The 20978-nt window shown below is 43.7% G+C and overlaps 1 long non-coding RNA gene across 2 annotated transcripts in view; it reads left to right on the forward strand.

Moving 5' to 3' along the window:
• LOC147571202 (uncharacterized) overlaps nucleotides 1–20920 on the forward strand; it is a 45269-nt gene extending 24349 nt beyond the window's left edge. For both annotated transcript variants that reach the window (XR_015247617.1, XR_015247616.1), the window contains one exon: nucleotides 20774–20920. This is a non-coding gene — a long non-coding RNA (uncharacterized LOC147571202). The remainder of the gene's footprint in view (nucleotides 1–20773) is intronic.
• The last annotated feature ends 58 nt before the right edge of the window (nucleotides 20921–20978 follow it).

Here is a 20978-nt window from a genome sequence, read left to right on the forward strand (position 1 = left end):
CAAAGTGGGCGAGAGAAACCTGCTTGCCTGTGACTGCCACTTCATGGTCACATCTTTTCCTTCTGAAACCCCTTGAACACCCTATCATTCTTCCAGCCTTTGAACATCTCTTCAATTTGAAAATATTTCATTCTCTTGTATTCCTGCTAAAAAAATATGCGTGAAAATATTAAAGCAAGGATTCTTTACAATAAGTGAGCCAGTCACAATGATCCATCTGGCCGTGTGTACGTATGTTTTCTTTTTTGGACACTGTTCAGGCATGAAGTTAAGTACATCCTGTAAAATCTGAGTTTCATTCATTATCTAGGATAACCGCCTTTATGGAAAGCCATTTAATGACATGTTCATTCCAGATCCGAAAAACACTTAATTTACATACCACATAATACAGTGGTGTCTACATATGTTATTACCTTAAAATATGTAAAGTGGATGTTTCTGTGAAGTGTATATCATGCACTGAGTTTTCTGTACCATGAATGCTATTATTTAAATTACACAATATGTAAGAACAACAAGATTAGGTACATGGCCATCACTAGTAACTAATACTAGAACTAGTCATATAATATTAGGTGTTGAAAACATAAAACCATGATTACTAATAATCTTTTCAATCGTGGTGGGTTTCTAGTTACCAGAAAAATTGGGAAGATATTATTGAGTCTCCACATACATCAGAGTGTTTTCTGACTATTGATGTCCTCTAAGTTGATACATGATCACAGTCAATATCCCAAAGAGATATGGTACTATTAACTAACTTTGTATTTGTATTCAGATTGCTTCACTTTTAACCTCTTCTGTCCCAGACTCATCCCAGCTGGCATATTACAGTCATTCTGTCTCCTTCGGCTTCACTTGGCCATGGCGATTTTTAGATTTTTCCATATTTTTCATAATCTGCAAAGTTTTGAGGGTACGTTTGTAGAATGTATTTTGTAGAATGATCCTTGGTTGGGATATGTCTAACGTTTGTTCAAATGCTTAGGCTGACTACTGTGTTTTGGAGCAGAAGATCCAGAGGCATAGTTCCATCCATAATTATCATTTCACATAAAGGTTGTTTACTCTGAAGATTTGGGTCTTTTGTGGTTCTGTACAAATTTTAGGACCGTTCTAGTTCTATGAAAAATGATGTTGCTATTTTGATGGCGATGGCATTAGTTGTGTCAGTTGCTGTGGGAAGTATAGACATTTCCATGAAATTTGTACTTCCGATCCATGAGTATGGAATATCCTTCCATTTTTTTGTGTCATCTTGTATTTCTTTCATCACTGTTTTATAATTTTCAGAGTATAGGTCGCTCACCAGCTTGGATAGATTTATTCATAGATACCTTATTATTTGGTGTACAACTGTAAATGGGACTGTTTTCTTAATTTCTCTCTCTACTGCTTCGTTATTGTCTAGAAATGCAACAGATTTCTGTACAATGATTTTGTATCCGGTGACATTGCTGTATTCATTTATCACTTCTAGCAGTTATTGGGTGGACTCTTTAGGGTTTTCTATATATAGTGTCATGTAATCTGCAAAGTGTGAAAGATTCACTTCTTCCAGATTTGGATTAGTTTTTCTTTTCTGTTCTTTCTTTTTTTTCCTTTTCTTTTTTTTCTTTTCTTTTACTTTAATTTACTTTATGTTGTTTTGTTTCGTTTCGTTTTGTTTGATTTATCTGCCGGCTGTACCTTGGACTTCCAATGCTATGTTTATTAAAAGTGGTAAGAGTAAACATCCTTGTGTTTTCCCTGACCTTATAGGAAAAGCTCTCAGATTTTCTCCATTCAGGTTGATTATAGCTGCAGGGTTTTCATAGAAAACATTTATTGCATTGATGTATGTTCCCTGTAAACCTACTTTAGGGGGTTATAATCATGAATGGATGTTGTAGTATGTCAAATGCTTTTTCTTCATGTATTGAAATGACCGTATGGTTCTTTTCTTTTAACGTTTATTAATTTTGAGAGAGACAGAGTGTGAGCAGGGAAGGGGCAGAAAGAGAGTGGGAGACACAGAGTTCAATGGAGGCTCTTGGCTCTGAGCTTTCAGCACAGAGTCCGATGTGGGACTTGAACTCACGAAGCATGGGGTCATGTCCTGAGCTGATGTCGGACTGCTAAAGGATTGAGCCACCCAGGTGCCCCGATCATATGGTTCTTGTCCTTTCTCCTGTTGATATATTGTATCACATTGATTGATTTGCAAATACTGAACCACCCTTGCAGCTTGGGAATAAATCCCACTTAATTGTGGGATATATTTATAGTTGTTATATCTCCTTTTCGACTGTACCCTTTACTGTTATATAACGTCCTCCTTTGTCTCTTGTTATGTACTTTGTTTTAAGTGTATTTTTTCTGATACAAGTATTGCTACTCTAGTTTTTTTTTTTTTTTTCATCTGTTCTTACACCCTATGTCTCTAGATTGGAGCGTTCATTCCATTTACCTTCAGAGAAATGATTGCTATGTATGTATGTATGTATTGCCATTATATTACCTGTATTCTTGTGGTTTCTAATGATTTTCTCCGATCCTTTCTTGTCTGTCTTTCATGTTTTGCTTATTTTCTTTAGTGAAGTATTTTAATTTATTTATCTTTATTCTTAGCATATTTGTGACTGGTTTCTGATATATGGTTACTGCTGGGTTATGTATATAACCTCTTCTGTGTTTAGCAGTTTGTATTAAGCTGATGGTCATTTACCTTGGAACGCATTATTTTCTCCTCCCTAGGTTTTTGGTAGATGTTATTATATTTCAAATCCATATCTGTGAGTTCCTTAACTATTTTTTACAAAAATATTCATGTTTTACTTGATTTGTGTCTTTTACCTCTATAGTGTCACTTTTGGTCTCTCCACTCAAAGAGTCCCTCTTCATATTTCTTGCAGGACTGGTTTAGTGGTACAAACACCTTTAGTTTTTGTTTGGGAAAGTCTGTGTCTCCTTCCATTCTGAATGATAGACTTGTTGGATAGAGTATTCTTGGCTGCTAATTTTTCCATTCAGCACTTTGAATATGTGATGTCACTTGCTTCTCGCTTGCCAAGTATCTGTTCAGAAATCTGGTAGCTAGCCTTATGGGTCTTCCCTTCTAAGTGAAGGTCTCTTTGTGTTGCTGCATTTAAGAGTTTTTCTTTATTGTCACTGTAATTTGCAAGTTTGCTTACAATATGTCTGGATGTTGGCCTGATTTTGTTCATTTCGATGTGAATTCTCTAGCCTCCCGGATGTGGACGTTTGTTTCCTCCCCCAATTAGGGCATTTTTCAGCTATTGTTTCCACAAATAAATTTTCTGCCCCCTTTTCTCTTTCTTCTGCGACTCCTACAATATCAATATTGTTGTCTTTGCTGCAGTCACTGAGTTCCCTTAGTCTCATCTCACGTTGCAGAATTCTGTTCTCTCTCTTTGGTTCAATGTGATTCATTTCCATTACTCAGTCTTCGAGGTCACTGGTTTGCTCCTCTGCTTCTTCCGTCCCTTTGTTAGTTCCAGCAAGTGTGTCTCTCCTTTATTGTGTCCTCAATGTCTACTGTACTATTTCTTATCTCTAGTCAGGGGTCTCACTCTTCTACTCATTTCGCAACTCTAATGAGTATCCTTATGATCATTGCTTTCAAATCTGTATCAGGTATGTTACCTACATCTCTTTGGCTTAGAACTCTGGCTGTGACTTTCACTAGGTCTTTCATTGTGGAAAAACATCTCTGTGTGTCCATTTTGTCTTTCTCTCTGTCTCTGTTTCTCTGTGTTAAGAAAGTCAGCTGTACCTTCTGCTCTTGAAACTAATAACGTTATGAAGAAGAGGTCCTGGAGAACTCAGCAGTGCACGTCTCCATTTATAGGACCTGGACCTTCAGGAGGCTATCGTATGGGTACTGTTCACAGCCTGCTGTTGTGTCTGGGTTACTTTTCCTTTTAGTGCAGGTGTCTGCACTGATTGCATGCTGTTGTGGGCTGTGCTTCATCTCATTGGTTTTAGTGGGACCCAGGCAGGCCAGCTGTGGGGTGGTATGCCTGCTGGATAACTTGGGCACAGGGCAGGAGTGTTAGCAAAATTTCACAGGGCTACAAGTCCTATGCCAGATTTCCCGATGTCCTTTGGTGGCTGGGGGCTGTGGACCAGCGGTGGAAGCTAGGGGCTTGAGGATATGCACAGAGCATGTCTGTGCCTGGGGACATGTGGCTTAGTGAGACAGATGAGGGTGCCTAGATATGTACAGCTGGGTGAGGTGCAGATGTGCACAGCATGTTGTGGCAGCTATGCATGCAGCTTGTCAGACAGGGTGACCTTGTGGTTTGAAAAATGTTTGGCCTGAGACCAACAGGCTTGGTTTGGTGAGTCCCCTAGTGAACCCTTGGGACTGGCACACTGCTAATGGGTTAGTTAGCAAGAGTCTGTGCAGCCTCACCCTCCTGTGGGTGCTCCTATGCTTATTCTGGGAGGCTGGGGGAGAAGAATGGTGCCTGTGAGCTCCCTCGTTGTTGGAGAAGTCCTCCAACACACTCCGGAATCAGCATGAATACATCTGTCTCCTGTTCCCTCAGCATTGTGCAACATGCCATGTTTACATTGCCTCTCTACACACGCAGGGATCTGGCTATCACTCATCCTCCTGGATCTCCCAGTGCTGGGTCATTTGACCTCCAAAGCTCCTGTATCTGAACACAAAGGCATTCAGCCCCTCTAAGTTCTAATGCCCAATGTTATGGAGATTAGTCTTCCCTGTATGACCTCCCTGGTGTGGGGCTCACTTTTTCTGCCCCTTCTGCAGGCAGACAGCCTCCACCTTTCTGACATTCCTAACCTTTCTGGTGCAGCTTCTCTCTACTTCGGTGTGGAGTTTGTTCTGCCAGTCTTTGGATCGCTCTTTGGTTCATGGACTTGGATGTGGCTGTTATGCAGTTGAAAACATGGGACAGGGTGAGCTCAGGGTCCTCTTACTTTGCTATTATTAATTTTTTAAATGTCTTATTATTTTGCATTTTTGAGACGTGGGAAGACAGACTCCTATCACACATGCACTTCAGGATTGGAAAGGAACTTTCCCACATTTGCTTCTATTATTTTATGTTTTGAAACTCTCTTTAATGAGGTATAATTACATCTAACAAACCTCAAGTTAAAGGGTATACTTTGATGAGATTGAGGGTACAGGACCATGGGTACAGCACCATGAAATCATATGGTTTCTCCCTAAACCTTCCATCATGATCCCTTTGTGTCTAATGCTAATGTTGCTTTTGAAGTAAGGACTACTTTTTTTCCCCCCACGTTTTCACATATTGCCCAGGTGTCTGAAAGCTGGCATTGGGGTATCTCCTTTTCCAATAGTCTATATTCCTATAAGTTTTGCAGTCGGTTTACCTTCGGACTTTTGCTTCTATTGTATCTCTCTGTATGTTCACATACTCTCGTTGCAATACTTTAATGATGAGGTCTTCATCGTCGCTTTAATTTTCACTAAATGGTATGAGCTGCAGTTCCACTTATGACAGAAGCACAGGCTTCCTATGATATGTATTCCTATGATTCCTATGATATGTGTTCAAGAGTAAGGCAGATATCCTGAGCACTTGAGCTGAGAATGTCACCCTGTCTTTTGCCGGCCCTCTTCCCTTCCCTGCGAGACAAGAATCTTCTTTTGTTCACACAGAAATGTGGGTGAAGTCAGTAGAAAACATTGCCTTCTCTCCTCTTCCCTTTATCTCTCAAAATCCTTGCCACTATCTTCTGCCTTTCCCTTTCTCTGACTCAATCTCCCAGGCCCACAGTTCCACTGCAGCCATGATCAGGGTGTCCTCCAGCTGCTGGCCTCTGCCCTGTCCATCCCTCAGTGAGAAATCTGGAGTAGGATTATGCATTTCACAGGACTGATCAAGAAATATGTGATCCTCAGAGACCTCCTGCACAAGGTTGCTGTCCGTGGAGACATGGCATCCTGAGGGAGGATCTGACTCCATGTATGGCCTCCTCACTCATCTCCCACAGTCACTGCTGGTCCCTGATCCTTACCCACCATTACAAATCAGCCATATGCTAGGGTCAGGTACCTGTCTATCTGACCCCAAGCACCAGGAGTCAGTGAATATTTCTAAAATAAATGAGGACAGGCACCCCATGCATCTAGATATAGGAAGTTACCATCACCCGAGAAAACTCTCTCGGGCTCCTCTGCAAAAAGGGCGATCTTGCTACTATCCTACATCACTGCAACTTCTGCTAGTTTGTTACCTGTGTGTATAGGAACCACACTGTGTACATTCGATGGGGGGTGAGAGGAGGTCCTCCTAGAAGCAAACACTGAAACAGAGACAGAACAGTGAAAGTACTATGAAGGGATACTAAGAAAAACAAAGTGGAGAGCTCAGGGTTAGCAGAGAAAGCATGCAGGCAGATCTGACACATTTTTAAGATATATAATCACCATACTCTGTCACCTCACACAGTCCTCTTCAAATTTCAAAATAGTTGTCATATAAGGCAGTGAGATTTAAGAGATTTGGGGTTATTTCCCTATGGTCTTATGTTTTCCTACATGCATTCCCTCTTCGGTACTTAATCTGTGGCCTCAGATGAACACTTTAGTGTGGATGCATCTGCGAGTCTATATGTAATGGAATATGATTGTCTTCAGATCTCAGATGTAGAACTCTGATATACACATTCTCGTAATTATCTTTTTCTTTCTTTGTCTGGCAGGGCCTGAATCTTAATACAATAAGTGTGCCGTTGTCTTCTTTAAAGTGGTGATCCCCAATCCCTGGGTGGAGGCGTTAACCGTCTTAGTTTAATGAACTTCTGTGACTATCTTTTTTTGATGATCATTTGTGTAGAGATATCTTAATTGAAACTGTGAGAAGGGTGAGTGGATATTTCCCAGACATTTTGCAGATGCATTCTGTATTCAATGTCTTCTTTTCATTATGTCCTTAGAAACAAATATTACCCCTCTTTCACAGATAACCCATCTCAGGCTCTGTGTAGGTCCCACTGAGAATTGGTATTCTGGCTGAGATAGCAGGAACACAGGGAAACCCTCGGGATGTTGTGAGAGAAGTTTAAGGAGATAGATGCAGAGCCGTAGTCAGGTGATGTCAGGGGTCCAGCAGGGGTGGCATCTGGGCATCCCTGAATTGTAGGTTTACCCAGGCTAAAGGCCAATGCAGGCACTCAGCTGATCTAGATCCTGTCTTCACTTTTAGTCTCACTGAAGGATATGAACTTATGCAGACAAGCATTTCCTTAAGATCAAGTTAAATTTTCTATATATCCAGGGCATTTTTTCACCCATAAATATCCAGAACCTTCAGACAACGCAGGGAGACAACAACCTTTTTAGATGATCACCTGGGTGCACTTTGACAAATATGACATTTTGGAGAGGAACCTTGCATTGTGCACTGAGAGTGATCCCACATAGTAGCTCCGTGTGGAACTCATGCTCCCTGCTCAGGCTGTGGTCAGGAATGGGCTGCAACTGCATCTCACTGAACCCAGGACCCTCCCCTCTGCACTTCCTCAAACTCTGCTTACTGTCCTCTAATTTCTCAAATTTCTATTCTTGTGTGATTCAAGTTTCCCCCACTCCTTCACTGGTGCTTTCAACATGGTGACCACAAGGTCTATGTCATGTAATGCATGTGCCCCATTTCACACAGGACACCTAAGTCACCTACACTTAGGGGTGCATCTCATCCTTCACAGAACTCAAAACATTGTGTCTGTAAAATATGCACCAGTACGCCCGATACATCTGTCTTTGTGTAAAAATCCTCTTTCTTGTTGACAGGAGAAACCTAAAGCTGACCTCATTATGGGGAAATGATACAGTCCATTGAACATATGTCCTGAGAAACTTGAGATATGTTACAAAGTCCTCAGGCAGTTTTGCAGTTGAATTGCCAAGCCCTAACAACCATCTCTACATTTTTCCCACAAAGTGTTTCACGAAGTAGATGAATATGCTTTAGAAATCCCTAACCACTTCAGTTTATCTACCCAAATAGAGGAGGTGGAGGATGGGGGGGGGTGGTTCATAGCCCATGACTGGTGATGAAGGACTGTCCATGGGGTTAGGGTTAGGGGTTAGGGTTAGCGGTTCGGGGTTAGGGTTAGGGTTAGATTAGATGGTTACATTTAAAGGGTTAGGATTACGGTGAAGGTTAGGTTTAGGGTTTAGGGGCTAGGGTTGGGGTGTAGCTTAGGGTTAGGGTAGGGCTTAGGTGTTAGTGTTAGTATCAGCATTAGCTTCAGGGTTAGGGTCACGGTCAGGGTAGTTGTAGGGGCAGGGGATAGGGATTAGGATTTAGGTTTTATTGTTTAGAGTTTAGGTTTTAGGTTTTGGGGTAGGGGTTAGGTTTTCGTGGTTACGTGTTAGTGGCTAGGTTTTAAGGTTATGGTTAGCGTCAGTGTTTGGTTAGGGTTAGTGTTTAGTATTTATGGTTTGGGGATTAGGGTTAGTGGTTAGTGTTCAGGTCTAGGGTTTAAGTTTATGGTTACAGTTAGGATTTGGATCGGATTTGTGGTTTAGGGTTCAGCGTTTCGGTTAGGGTTTGTATTATTGTTGCGGATGGTGTTAATGTATATTAGTGCCATGGTTTGGGTTAGGGATAGGATTTAGGGCTAGGATTAAGGTTTGTGTTTGGGTTAGGGTTAGGGTTAGTAGTTAGGATTAGGCCCTAGGATATTGCAGGGGCTGAACCCACAGCATTGCAATTGTCTTCCCAAAGGGCTGAGGTGAGGTTCCAAGGTCGGTTGCCTGTCACGATTAGTCTTTTGGTTCCAATCCAGACAACTGTATGGGAGAGTGGTCTGGTAGGCCTCAGGAATATTCTTGGGCAGCTGCAGCCAGGTTTTTGAAATGACATGGTGATGGTCCAGGTTCTAAGCCGAGTGATCCTGCACCACTTCTGGACCCCAGGGCGTGGTGTTGTCAGACTTTGTTATTGGGTCGCATGGGTAGAGAGCCTTAACTAGGGTTATGGTTTGTTACAGGGACGTCGCCAGGGTGTAAGCGACTCTAGTTTCGTGATCTCCCTCTAGGACTGAATTGAGGACCCATGCGATGGTGCTTTTCAACTGTAGGTTTAGGGTTGAGATAGTGTTAGGATTCAGTTGAGGGTTCTGTTTAGGTTTAGGCATAGGTTTAGGGTTACGTTCCAGGAGACACTAGGCGCTGAAACCAGAGCAGTGTAGTTGTTTCCCCGAAAGTCTAATTTGAAGGAACAATGGATGGTGCCGATTAGGATTAGTCTTTGAGTTCCAAGGCTAGACAACTGTATGGGCCACTAGTCGGGTAGGCCTCTTGAAATCTCTCTGGATCTTCAACCGGTCCTTCAAAAGAACATAGTATATTACATGTCCTATGCGGAGTTATCCTGCACCGCTTTTGTTCCCCAGGCATTTGGTGTTGTCATATGTTGTTATTGGGTCTAATATCGAGAGAGACTTATCTAAGGTTAGGGTTCTGTCCAGTGACATTTCCAGCTCCAAGCGAAACCAGTCTCGTCATCTCCCTCGAGGTCTGAAGTGAGGGCCAATATGATGATGCGGAGCAATTGTAGGGTTTGGGTTTGAGTTAGGTTCGGTTTCAGTTGAGGTTTCTGATGAGGGTTAGAAGTAGGGTTCGGATTTTGTTCCCAGGAGGTTCAAGGCGCTAAACACATAGCAGTGCACTTGTCTCCCTGAAGGGCTGAGTTGAGGGCACAAGGGAGGGTGCCGGTCAGGGTTTGTCTTTGGGTTCCAAGGCCAGACAACTCTATGGGCCACTGGTCAGTTAGGCCTCAGGAATACTTTTGAGTACCTGAAACCCAGCCTTGGAAATGACATGGTGATGTTCCAGGTTCTATGTGGAATGATCCTGCACCGCTTCTGGACCCCAGGCGCATGGTGTTGTCAGATTTTGGTACTCGGTCCCATGGGAAGAGAGCCTTAGCTAGGGTTAGGGTTTGGTCCAGGGACGTCACCAGAGCTGAAGCAACTCCCGTCTCGTGATCTTCCTTGAGGGCTGAAGTGAGGGCCTGGGTGATGGTACGGGTCAAGTGTACGGTTAGGTTTCGAGACTGGGTTAGGTTTTGGTTGGCGGTTCTGGTTGGGGTTAGGGTTACGGTTAGGTCCCAAGAGGCTCCAGGCACTGAACCTACAGCAGTGTGGTTGTCTACCCAACGGGTTGAGTTGAGGGCTCAAGTGAGGGTGCTGGTCAGGATTAGTCTTTGGGTTCCTATGCCAGATATCTCTATGGGCCACTGGTTGGGTAGGCGTCAGGATTCCTCTCAGATAGCTGCAGTCGGGTTTTGGAAACGACATGGTGATGATCCAGATTATTTGTTGAGTTATCCTGCACCATTTCTGCACCCCAGGCGCTTGGTGTTGTCAGACTTTGGTATGGGGTCCCCATTGGGAAAGAATCTTAGCTTGTGATAGGTTTCGGTCTAGGGACATCGCCAGGGCCAAAGCAACTCCAGTCTTGTGATCTCCCTCGAGGGCTGAAGTGAGGGCCCATGTGATGGTGCAGCTCAACTGTAGGGTTAGTTTTCGAGATAGGGTTAGGTTTTGGTTGAGAGTTCTGGTTAGCATTAGGTCCAAACAGGCTCCAGGAGCTGAAGCCACAGCAGTGCAGTTGACTCCCCAAGGACTGATGTGAGGGCACAAGGGAGGGTGCCCTCAGGATGAGTCTTTGGATTCCAAGGCCAGACAACGCTGTGGGACAGTGTTTGGATATTCCTCAGGAATACTCTTGAACAGCTGCCACCGGGCCTTGGAAATGACATGGTGATGTTCCAGATTCTATGCTGAGTGATCCTGCACTGCTTCTGGACCATAGGCACGTGGTGTTGTCACTTTGGTATTGGGTCCTTATGGGGAGAGAGCCTTATCTAGGGATAAGGTTCGGTCCAGAGACAACACCAGGGCCGAAGCGACTCCAGTCTCGTGATCTCCCTCGAGGGCTGAATTGAGGGTCCTTGCAATGGTGTGAGTCATGGCTTTGGGTTCGAGATACCGTTAGGTTTCTCTTGAGGGTTCTGGTTAGGGTTAGGGTTAGGTCCCAGGATTCTCCCTGCGCTGAACCCACAGCAGTGCAGATGTCTCCCTGCAAGGCTGAGTTGAGGGCACAAGGGAGGGTGCCGCTCAGGATTGGTCTTTGGGTCCCAGGCCATACAATTCTATGGATCACTCGTCAGTTAGGACTCAGGAATTCTCTTGTGTACCTGTATTCAGGCCTTGGAAATGGTGATGTTCCAGTTTCTATGCTGAATGATCCTACATCGCTTCTGGACCCCAAGCACGTGGTGTTGTGAGACTTTGGTGGGTCCCAATGGGGAGAGAGCCCTAGCTAGGGTTAGGGTTTGGTCCAGGGATATCCCCAGATGCAAAGTGACTCAAGTCTCGTGATCTCCCTCGAGGGCTGAAGTGAGGGCCCATGTGACGGTGCGGGTCAAGTGTAGCATTAGGTTTCAGTTGAGGGTTCTGGTTAGGGGTAGGGTTAGGTCCCAGGAAGCTCCTGGCTCTGAGTCCACAGCAGTGCAGTTGTCTCCCCGAAGGGCTGAGTTGAGGGCACATGGGAGGATGCCGTTCATTTTTAGTATTTCCGTCCCATTTCCAGACAACTGTATAGGCCATTGGTTGTGTAGGCCTCAGCAATCATTTCAGAAAGCTGCAGCCCGGCCTGAGAAATGACATGGTGAAGTTCCAGGTTCTATATGAAATGATCCTTCACTGCTTCTGGACCCCAGGTGTGTGGTGTTGTCAGACTTTGGTTTTGGGTGCCCATGGGTAAGAGCCTTAGCTAGAGTATGGTTCCATCCAGGGTTGTCGCCAGGCTGAAACAACACCACTGTTGTGAATTCAATGGAGGGCTGATGTGTGGCTGTGAGTCTGCTATAGAGTTAGTGTGCTAGATACGGTTAGGCTTAGGGTGAGGGTTATGTTTCGGTTCACCGTTAGTGTTAAGTCCCAGGTGAGTGAAGGCAGTGACTCTACAGCAAAGCAGTTGTCTTTCTGAAGGCCTGAGTGCAGTACAGAAGGGAGGGTTTTCGTTCGCATTAATCTTTGGGTACCAAAGCCAGACAAACATATGGCCCACCCTTTGGGTAGGCCTCAGGATTCTTCTCGTGCAGCTGCTGTCGTGCTTTGCATATGACATGGTGATGTTCCATGTTTCATGCCTAGTATTTATGCACCGATTCTTGATCCCATGTATGTGCTGATGACAGACGTTGTAAATGAGTCCCCCTGGGGATAGACACTTAGCTAGGGTCAGGGTTCAGTATAGGGAAGTCGCCAAGTCCGAAGCGACACCAGTGTTTTGAATTCCATGGAGCGCTGAATTGAGGGCACATGCGTGGCTGTGAATCTGGTTTAGAATTAGTGTACTAGATAGGGTTAGGGGTAGGGTGAAGGTTATGGTTAGGGTTATGATTAGGGTTAGGGTCAGGTCTCAGGAGGCTCTAGGCACTGAACCCACAACACTGGTGTTATCTCCACGAAGGGGTGAGTGGTGTCCCCAAGGGAGGGTGTCAATCAGGACTAGTCTTTGGCTTCCAAGGCCAGACAAATGTAAGTGTCACCCTTCGGGTGTGTCTCAGGATTCGTCTTGTGCAGCTGCAGTCGCGCTTTTAAAATGAGATAGTGATGTTCCACCTTCCATGTCGAGTATTTCGGTACAGATTCTCGAAACCGTGTGCATGCTGTTGTCAGACTTGGAATTGGGTCCCGACGGGGAGAGAGCCTTACCTAGGGTTTGTGTTAGGTCCAGGGAAGTCAGCAGGAGCGAATCGACTCCAGTTTCGTGATCTCCCTCGAGGACTGAATTGAGGGACCATGCGACAGTTCGGGTCAAGTGTAGGATTTGGGTTAATGTTAGGGTTAGGTGTAGGGTGAGGGTTATGTTTAGGGTTACGTTAGGGCTGGGGTTAGGTCCCAGGAGTCTCTAGGCACTGACCCCACCACAGAGCAGTTGTCTCCCCGATGGGCTGAGTGGAGTACACAAAGGAAGGTGCCAGTCAGGATTAGTGTTTGGTTTCCGTTGCCAAACGAATATTGGGCAAGCTTCATATAGGCCTCAGGAATCCTCTCATTCAGCTGCAGTTCCTCTTTGAAAATGACATAGTGATGTTCCACGTTCCACGTCAAGTATTTCTGCACCATTACTCGAACCCATGTGCGTGCTCTTGTCAGACTTTGCAATTGGGTCCCCATGGGACAGAGCCTCAGTTAGGGTTAGGTTTCGGTCCAGGGGAGTCACCATGGCAGAAGCCATAGCAGTGTTGTGAATTCCATGGGGGCTGAAGTGGGGGTATGTGTGTGGCTATCGGTCTGGTGTAGCTTATCAAGGTTGATAGGGTTAGGTGTAGGGTAAGAATTATGTTTAGGATTAGGGTTAGGTTTAGGTCCCATAAGACTCCAGACACTGATCCCACAGCAGAGCTGGTGTTAACCCGAGGGGCTGAGTGGAGTACCCAAGAGAGGGTGTCGATCAGGATTAGCCTTTGACTTCCAAGGCCAGAGAAATGTATGTGTCACCCTGCGTGTAGGACTCAGGAAGCCTCTCGTGCAGCTGCAGTCGCGCTTTGGAAATGACATGGTGATGTTCCACGTTCCATGCCAAGTATTTCTGCACTGATTCTCAAGCCCGTGTGCATACTGTTGTCAGATTTTGGAATTGGGTCCCCAAGACTTAGCTAGCCTTGGGGTTTGGTCCAGGGAAGTCGCCAGTCCCGAAGCAACTCCAGTTTCGTGATCTCCCTCGAGGGCTGAATTGAGGGCACATGCGAGGGTGTCGTTCAATATAGGGTAGGGTTAGATATAGGGGTAGGTGTAGGGTGAGGGTAATTGTTAGCGGTATGGTTAGGGTTACAGTTTGGAAATAACATGGTGATGATATATATTCCATGCCAAGTATTTCCACACCTGTTTCGAACCCTTGTGTGTGCTATTGTCAGATTTTGGACTTGTTTCCCCATGGGAGAGACACTTAGATAGGTTTAGGGTTTGGTCCAGGAATGTCACCAGGGCCAAAGCAACTCCAGTGTTGTGAATTCCATGGAGCTCTGAAGTCAGGGCACATGCGCAGCTGTGGGTCTGGTGTAGATTTAATGAGATAGATAGGGTTCAGTGTAGGGTGATATTTATGGTTAGGGTTACTGTTAGGTTTAGGTTTAGGTCCGATGAGACTCCAGACACTGACCCCAAACAGAGCAGGTGTCAACCTGAAGGGCTGAGTGTAGTACACAAGGGAGGGTGTCCGTCAGTCTTCGTATTTGGGTTCCAAGACCAAACAAATGTATGGGCCACCCTTTGGGTAGGCCTCAGGATTCCTCCCCTGCAGCTGTAGTCGCGCTTTGGAAGTGACATGGTGATGTTCCAAGTTCCATGCCAACTATTTCTGGACCAATTCTTAAACCAGTGTGAGAGCTGTTGTCAGACATTGGAATTAGGTCCCAATGCATACAGAGCCATAGCTAGGGTTAGAGTTCATTCCAGCGGTGTGGCTGTGGCCGAAGAGACTCCAGTCTCGTGATCTCGCTGCAGGGCTGAATTGAGTGCCCATGCGAGTATGCGGGTCAAGTGAAGTGTTTGGGTTAGAGATAGGGTTAGGTGTAGGTTGAAGTTTACCATTAGGGTTAGGGTTAGGTCCTAACCCAGCAAGCTCCAGGCACTGAACGCACAACAGAACAATTGTCTCCCCGAAGGGCTGAGTGTAGGATACAAGGGAGGGTGCCTTTTAGGATTAGTCTTTGGGTTCCAAGACCAGGAAAATGTATGGGCCACCCTTTGGTTAGGCCTCAGGAATCCTCTTGTGCAACTGCAGCTGTGCTTTTGAAATGACATGGTTATGTTCCACGTTCCATGCTGAGTATTTTTGCACCAATTCTCGAACCCTTGTGGGTGGTGTTGTCAGATTTTAGAATTGGGTCCCCATGGGGAGAAAGCTTTATGTAGGGTTAGAGTTCAGTCCAAGGAAGTCGACAGGGCTGAACCGACTCCAGTCTCATGATCTCCCTCGAGGGCTGTGTTGAGGGCCCTAGAAAAGGTGGGGGTCAAGTATAGGGTTCAATTAGAGATAGGGTTAGGTGTAAGTTGAAGGTTATGTTTTGGGTTACGGTTAGGGTTAGTTTTAGGTCCCAGGAGGCTCCAGGCACTGAACCCACAACAGTGCAGTTGTCTCTCCGAAGGGATGAATAGAGTACATAAAGGAGCGTGCCGGTCAGTATCACTTCATAGGATCCAAGGCCAGAGAGATGTTTGGGCCACCCTTGGAATAGGCCTTAGGAATCCTGTCGTGCAGCTGCAATCACACTTTGCAAAAGATATGGTGATGTTCCATGTTCCATGCCGAGTATTGTTGCACCGATTCTCGAACCCGTGTGCGTGCTGTTGTCAGACTTTTGAACTGGGTCCCCATGGGGATAGACACTTAGCTGGGGTAAGAGTTCCTTACAGGGAATTGCTAAGGCCGAAGTGATACCAATGTTGTTAATTCCATGGAGGGCTGAAGTGAGGGCACATATGCGGCTGTGCATCTGGTTTACTTTTCATGTGCTAGATAGGGTAGGTTGAGGGTTATGTTTAGGGTTATGTTTACAGTTAGTGTTAGGTCCCAGGAGGCTCTCCATCCATGTAGTTTCAAATGGCAAGATTTTATCCTTTTTGATGGCTAAGTAATATACCATGGTGTGTGTATGTATGTATGTATGTGTATACACACACACACACATATACATACTATCTATGTATGTATGTATGTATGTATGTATGTATGTATGTATGTATGTATGTATATATACCACGTCTTTATCCATTCATCCATCGATGGACATTTGGGCCTTTTCCTTACTTTAGCTATTGTTGATAGTACTGCTATAAACTTTGGGGTTCACGTGTCCCTTCGAAGTAGCATATCTGTATCCCTTGCATAAATACCTACTAGTGCACCTGCTGGGTTGTTGAACAGTCTTCTTTTTCATTTTTTGAGGAACGTACATACTGTTTTCCAGAGTGGCTCCACCAGCAGTGCAAGCCAGTGCACCAGCAGTGCAAGAGTTCCTCTTTCTCCATTTCCTTGCCAACATCTGTTGTTGCCTGCGTTGTTAATGTTAGCCATTCTCACAGGGGTGAGGGGGTGTTTCATTGTGGTTTTAATTTGTATTTTCCTGATGATGAGTGTTTTTGAGTATTTTTTCATGTGTCGGTTGGCCATCTGGATGTCTTCCTTGGAGGAGTGTTTGCTCGTGTCTTTGCCCATTTCTTCCCTGGATTACTTGTTTTTTGGTATGTTCTTGAGTTTGGTATGTTCTTTATAGATTTTGAATACTAATCCTTTATCTCATATGTCGTTTGCAAATATCTTCTCCCATTCTGTTGGTTGCCTTTTAGTTTTGCTGATTGTTTCCTTCTCTGTGCAGAAGCTTTTTATTTTGATGAGGTCCTAATACTTCAGTTTTGCTTTTGTTTTCCTTGCCTCTGGAGATGTGTTGGGTAAGAAGATGTGGACGCCAACATTAAGAGGTTTTTGCCTGCTTTCCCCTTGAGGATTTTGACGGCTGCCTATCTTACATTTAGGTCTTACATCCGTTTTGAGTGTCTTTTTGTGTGAGAAAGTGGTCCAGGCTCATTCTTCTGCATATCACTGTCCAGTTTTCCCAGCACACTTGCTGAGGAGACTGTCTTTATTCCATTGGATCTTCTTTCTTTTGGTCAAAGATTAGTTGGCCATACATCTGTGGGTCCAATTCTGTGTTCCTGTTCTGTTCCATTGATCTGAGTGTCTGTTCTTATGCCAGTACCGTACTGTCTTGATGATTACAGCTTTGTAATACAGGTGGAAGTCCAGGATTGTGATACCTCCTACTTAGGTTTTCTTTTTCAAGATTGCTTTGGCTATTCGGGGTCTTTTCTGGTTCCACACAAATTGAAGGATTGTTTTTTGTAACTCTGTGGAGAATGCTGGTGTTATTTCGATAGGCATTCAGTTGAATATATAGATTGCTTTGGGTACTATTGACATTTTAACAATAGTTGTTCTTCCTATCCAGGTGCATGGAATGTTTTTCATTTTTGTGTGTTTGTCATCTTCAATTTCTTTCATAATATTTCTATAGATTTCAGTGTATAGATTTTTCACCTCTTTGGTTAGATTTATTCCTAGGTGTTTTATGGGTTTTGGGGCAATTGTAAACGGGATGGATTCTGTGATTTCTCTTTCTGTTGCTTCTTTGTTTGTGTATAAGAATGCAACTAATTTCTGGGCATTAATTTTATACCCTGCCACTTTGCTGAATTCATGGATCATTTAACAGTTTTTTGGTGGAACCCTTTTATCAAGAAAGGGTGCTGTATTTTGTCAAATGCTTTCTCTGCATCTATTGAGTGCATCATGTGGTTCTTGTCCCTTCTTTTATTGATGTGATGAATCACATTGATTATTTTGTGGATATCGATCCAGCCTTGCATTCCAGGTTAAATCCCACTTGGTCGTGGTGAATAAAGTTTAAATGTATCATTGGATCTGGTTGGCTAATATCTTGTGGAAGATTTTTGCACCCATGTTCATCATGAAAATTGGTCTATCCTTCTAGTTTTTAGTGGGATCTTTGTCTAGTTTTGGAATCCAGGTAATGCCAACTCATAGGAAGAGTTTGGATGTTTCCTTCCATTTCTATTTTTGGGACAGCTTCAAGAGAATAGGTGTTAACTCGTCCTTAAATGTTTGGTAGAATTCCCCTGGAGAGCCATCTGGCCCTGGGCTCTTGTTTTTTGGGGAGATTTTTGATTACTAATTCAATTCTTTACTGGTTATGGGTCTGTTCAAATTTTCTATTTCTTCCTCTTTCAGTTTTCATAGTTTGTGTGTTTCTAGGAATTTGTCCATTTCTTCCAGATTGTCCATTTGGTATATAATTGCTGATAATATTCTCTTATTCTTGTTTGTATTTCTCCTGTGTTGGTTGTGATCTCTCCTCTTTCATTCTTGATTTTATTTATTTGGGTCCTTTCCTTATTCTTTTTGATCCAACTGGCTGGTGGTTTATCAATTTTATTAATTATTTCAAAGAACTAGCTTCTGGTTACATTGATCTCTTCTACTGTTTGTGTGTGGGGGGGGGGTTGTTTTTGTTTTTGTTTTCAGTTTTGAAAGCATTGATTTTTGCTGTAATCTTTATCATTTCTTGTCTTCTGCTGGATTTGGATTTTATTTGATGATCTTTTTTCCATTACTTTAAGGTATAAGCTTACGTTGTGTATCTGAGACTTTTCTTCCCTCTTTAGGAAGGCCTGGATTGCTGAACTTCCTCTTATGACTACCTTTGTTGCATCCCAGAGGTTTTGGACTGTGGTGTTATCAGTTTTATTGGTTTCCATGTACTTTTTAATTTTCCCTTTAACTTCTTGGTTCACCCATTCATTCTTTCTTTTTTTAATTTTAGTTTTTATTATTTACAATTTACATCCAAATTAGTTACCGTATAGTGCAACAGTTATTTCATGAGTAGATTCCTTAGTGCCCCTTACCCATTTAGTCCATCCCCCCCCACAACCCCTCCAGTAACACCATGTTTTTTCTCCATATTTATGTGTGCTCTTCTTTTGTACACCTCCCTGTTTTTATTTTTGTTTCCCTTCCATTATATGTTCATCTGTTTTGTGTCTCAAAGACCTCCTATGAGTGAAGTTATATGATATTTGTCTTTCTCTGACTACTAATTTCACTTAGCAGAATACCCTCTGGTTCCAACCATGTAGTTCCAAATGGCAAGATTTCATTCTTTTTGATTGCTGAGTAATACTCCATCACACACACGCACACACACACACCACATCTTCTTTATCCATTCATCCATCAATGGACATTTGGGCTTTTTCCATACTTTGGCTATTGTTGATCATGGTGCTATAATCATGGGGGTGCATGTGTCCCTTCAAAACAGCACACCTGTATCCCTTAGATAAATGCCTTGTATTGCAATTGCTGTGTCGTAGGATGGTTCTCTTTGTAGCTTTTTGAGGAGCCTCCGTAGTGTTTTCCAGAGTGGCTGCAGCAGCTTGCATTCCACTATTCATTGTTCCATAGGATGTTCTTCAGTCTACAAGTATTTGTTATCTTTCCAAATTTTTTCTTGTGGTTGATTTAGAGTTTCATAGCATTGGGGTCTGAAACTGTGCACGGTATGATCTCTATCTTTTTGTACTTGTTGAGTACAAGTAAACATAAAATTATTTATGTTTATTTATTTTAGAGAGAGAGAGACAGGGGCAGAGAGAGAGGGAGACACAGAATCCAAAGCAGGCCTCAGGCTCTGAGCTGTCAGCACAGAGTCAGACACAGGGCTCAAACTCACAAACCATGAGATGACCACCTGAGCTGAAGTCAGATGCTTAACTGAATGAGCCTCGCAGGCACCCACTGTAGTGACATTTTAAATTTTTTTTTTTTTTAACGTTTATTTATTTTTGAGACAGAGAGAAACAGAGCATGAACAGGGGAGGGGCAGAGAGAGAGGGAGACACAGAATCTGAAACAGGCTCCAGGCTCTGAGCTGTCAGCACAGAGCCCGACGCGGGGCTCGAACTCACGGACTGTGAGATCATGACCTGAGCCGAAGTCGGATGCTTAACCGACCGAGCCACCCAGGCACCCCTGTAGTGACATTTTAAATGACACCGTTCAAAGTGCACTTGCTACCTTGCAAACTCAGAGAGAGAGAAAGAAATGTGAAGAATCAGGAAGTAGTTAAGAGTTGGCTGCTGAGTTTTACCGTAATTTGGCTTTGGAGGGGTTTTGTTCATTGGGTGAAGTGAGCACAGCATAGATGCCTGCCATTTACCACAGTAGACAGTGGGCCTCTGGGAGCCAAAACTCTTTCTGAGCAATGAGATGGAATTTTACTAGGACCGCCAAGATGAGATTTGCTATTTCAAGGACTAGGAGTTATCTTTTATTTTCACAACTCGGTAATTATCACATCATTCAACTCTGCCCTCCAAGATATGTAGAAAATACCCGAATATAGTTGAGAGAGAAAGGGTGATAGCCAAAGTGTATAATCCTTTCCCTTTAAAAAATATGTTTAAGTTATGCTTTATGATTTTTTTTTAATTTTAGTGAGGGAGCATGCAAGTGGGGGAGAGGGAAAGAGAGAGAATCTTAAGCAGGATTCACACTCAGTGTGGAGCCCAACACAGGTCTGGATCACATGATCCTACAATCGTGACCTGACACAAAATCAAGAATTTGATGCTTAACTGACTGAGCCACCCAGGTGCGCAATAGTCTCTTTCTCTCTGAATGCTGAATAGTAAATTTTCAACGTGAATGGGGGATAAACAGGCATACATACATACACCACTAAGAAAGCCATGAGTTGTTAGACATGAACTATTTTCCATCATCTTTGTCTTCTAGTTATATTCATGCCTCTAAAGTGTTTGTTGATTGCAATGCCCGATCTTGCTGTGTGAGGTACAAATTGTTGTGTGATCAGTTTTCCGTGAAAGTCTTTCCTCATATCTGTCTTAACCACAAGGTGCCAATGTTGAATTCGAGGATGTAGAGCTAAGAGCCTTGAGGTCCAATAACTGTCAACTGGAAGTTATATTTTCTGTTGGGGAGAAATCCCCATATGATGGCAATGACTTTGCATTGGCAAGGGAAAGAATACTTTCATGCCTTCATGGTTCTTGCGCTTTTTGTGTCTCACCAAAATCAAGACTCAGGTCATGTGCATGTTTATCATGAAAACACCTTTTTTTTTTTTTCCAGAAAATAAAAACGCCCTGGAAGACAAGTGTAATGCATTGAGGTCTGTGAAAGCCACAAAGGAAGCAAAAGTCAAACAGCTGAAAGAGAAAGCACATAACCTGGAATAATTCTATGAACAAAGAAAAGTGCCTACAAAAAAAGTAAGATGGGGGCGCTTGGGTGGCTCAGTCGGTTGAACGCCCAAATTCGGCTCAGGTCATGATCT

The sequence above is a fragment of the Puma concolor genome, unplaced genomic scaffold (assembly GCF_028749965.1).
Source record: "Puma concolor isolate L17-30 unplaced genomic scaffold, mPumCon1.1.hap2 unalloc_scaffold_45, whole genome shotgun sequence".
Classification (NCBI taxonomy): Eukaryota; Metazoa; Chordata; class Mammalia; order Carnivora; family Felidae; genus Puma; species Puma concolor.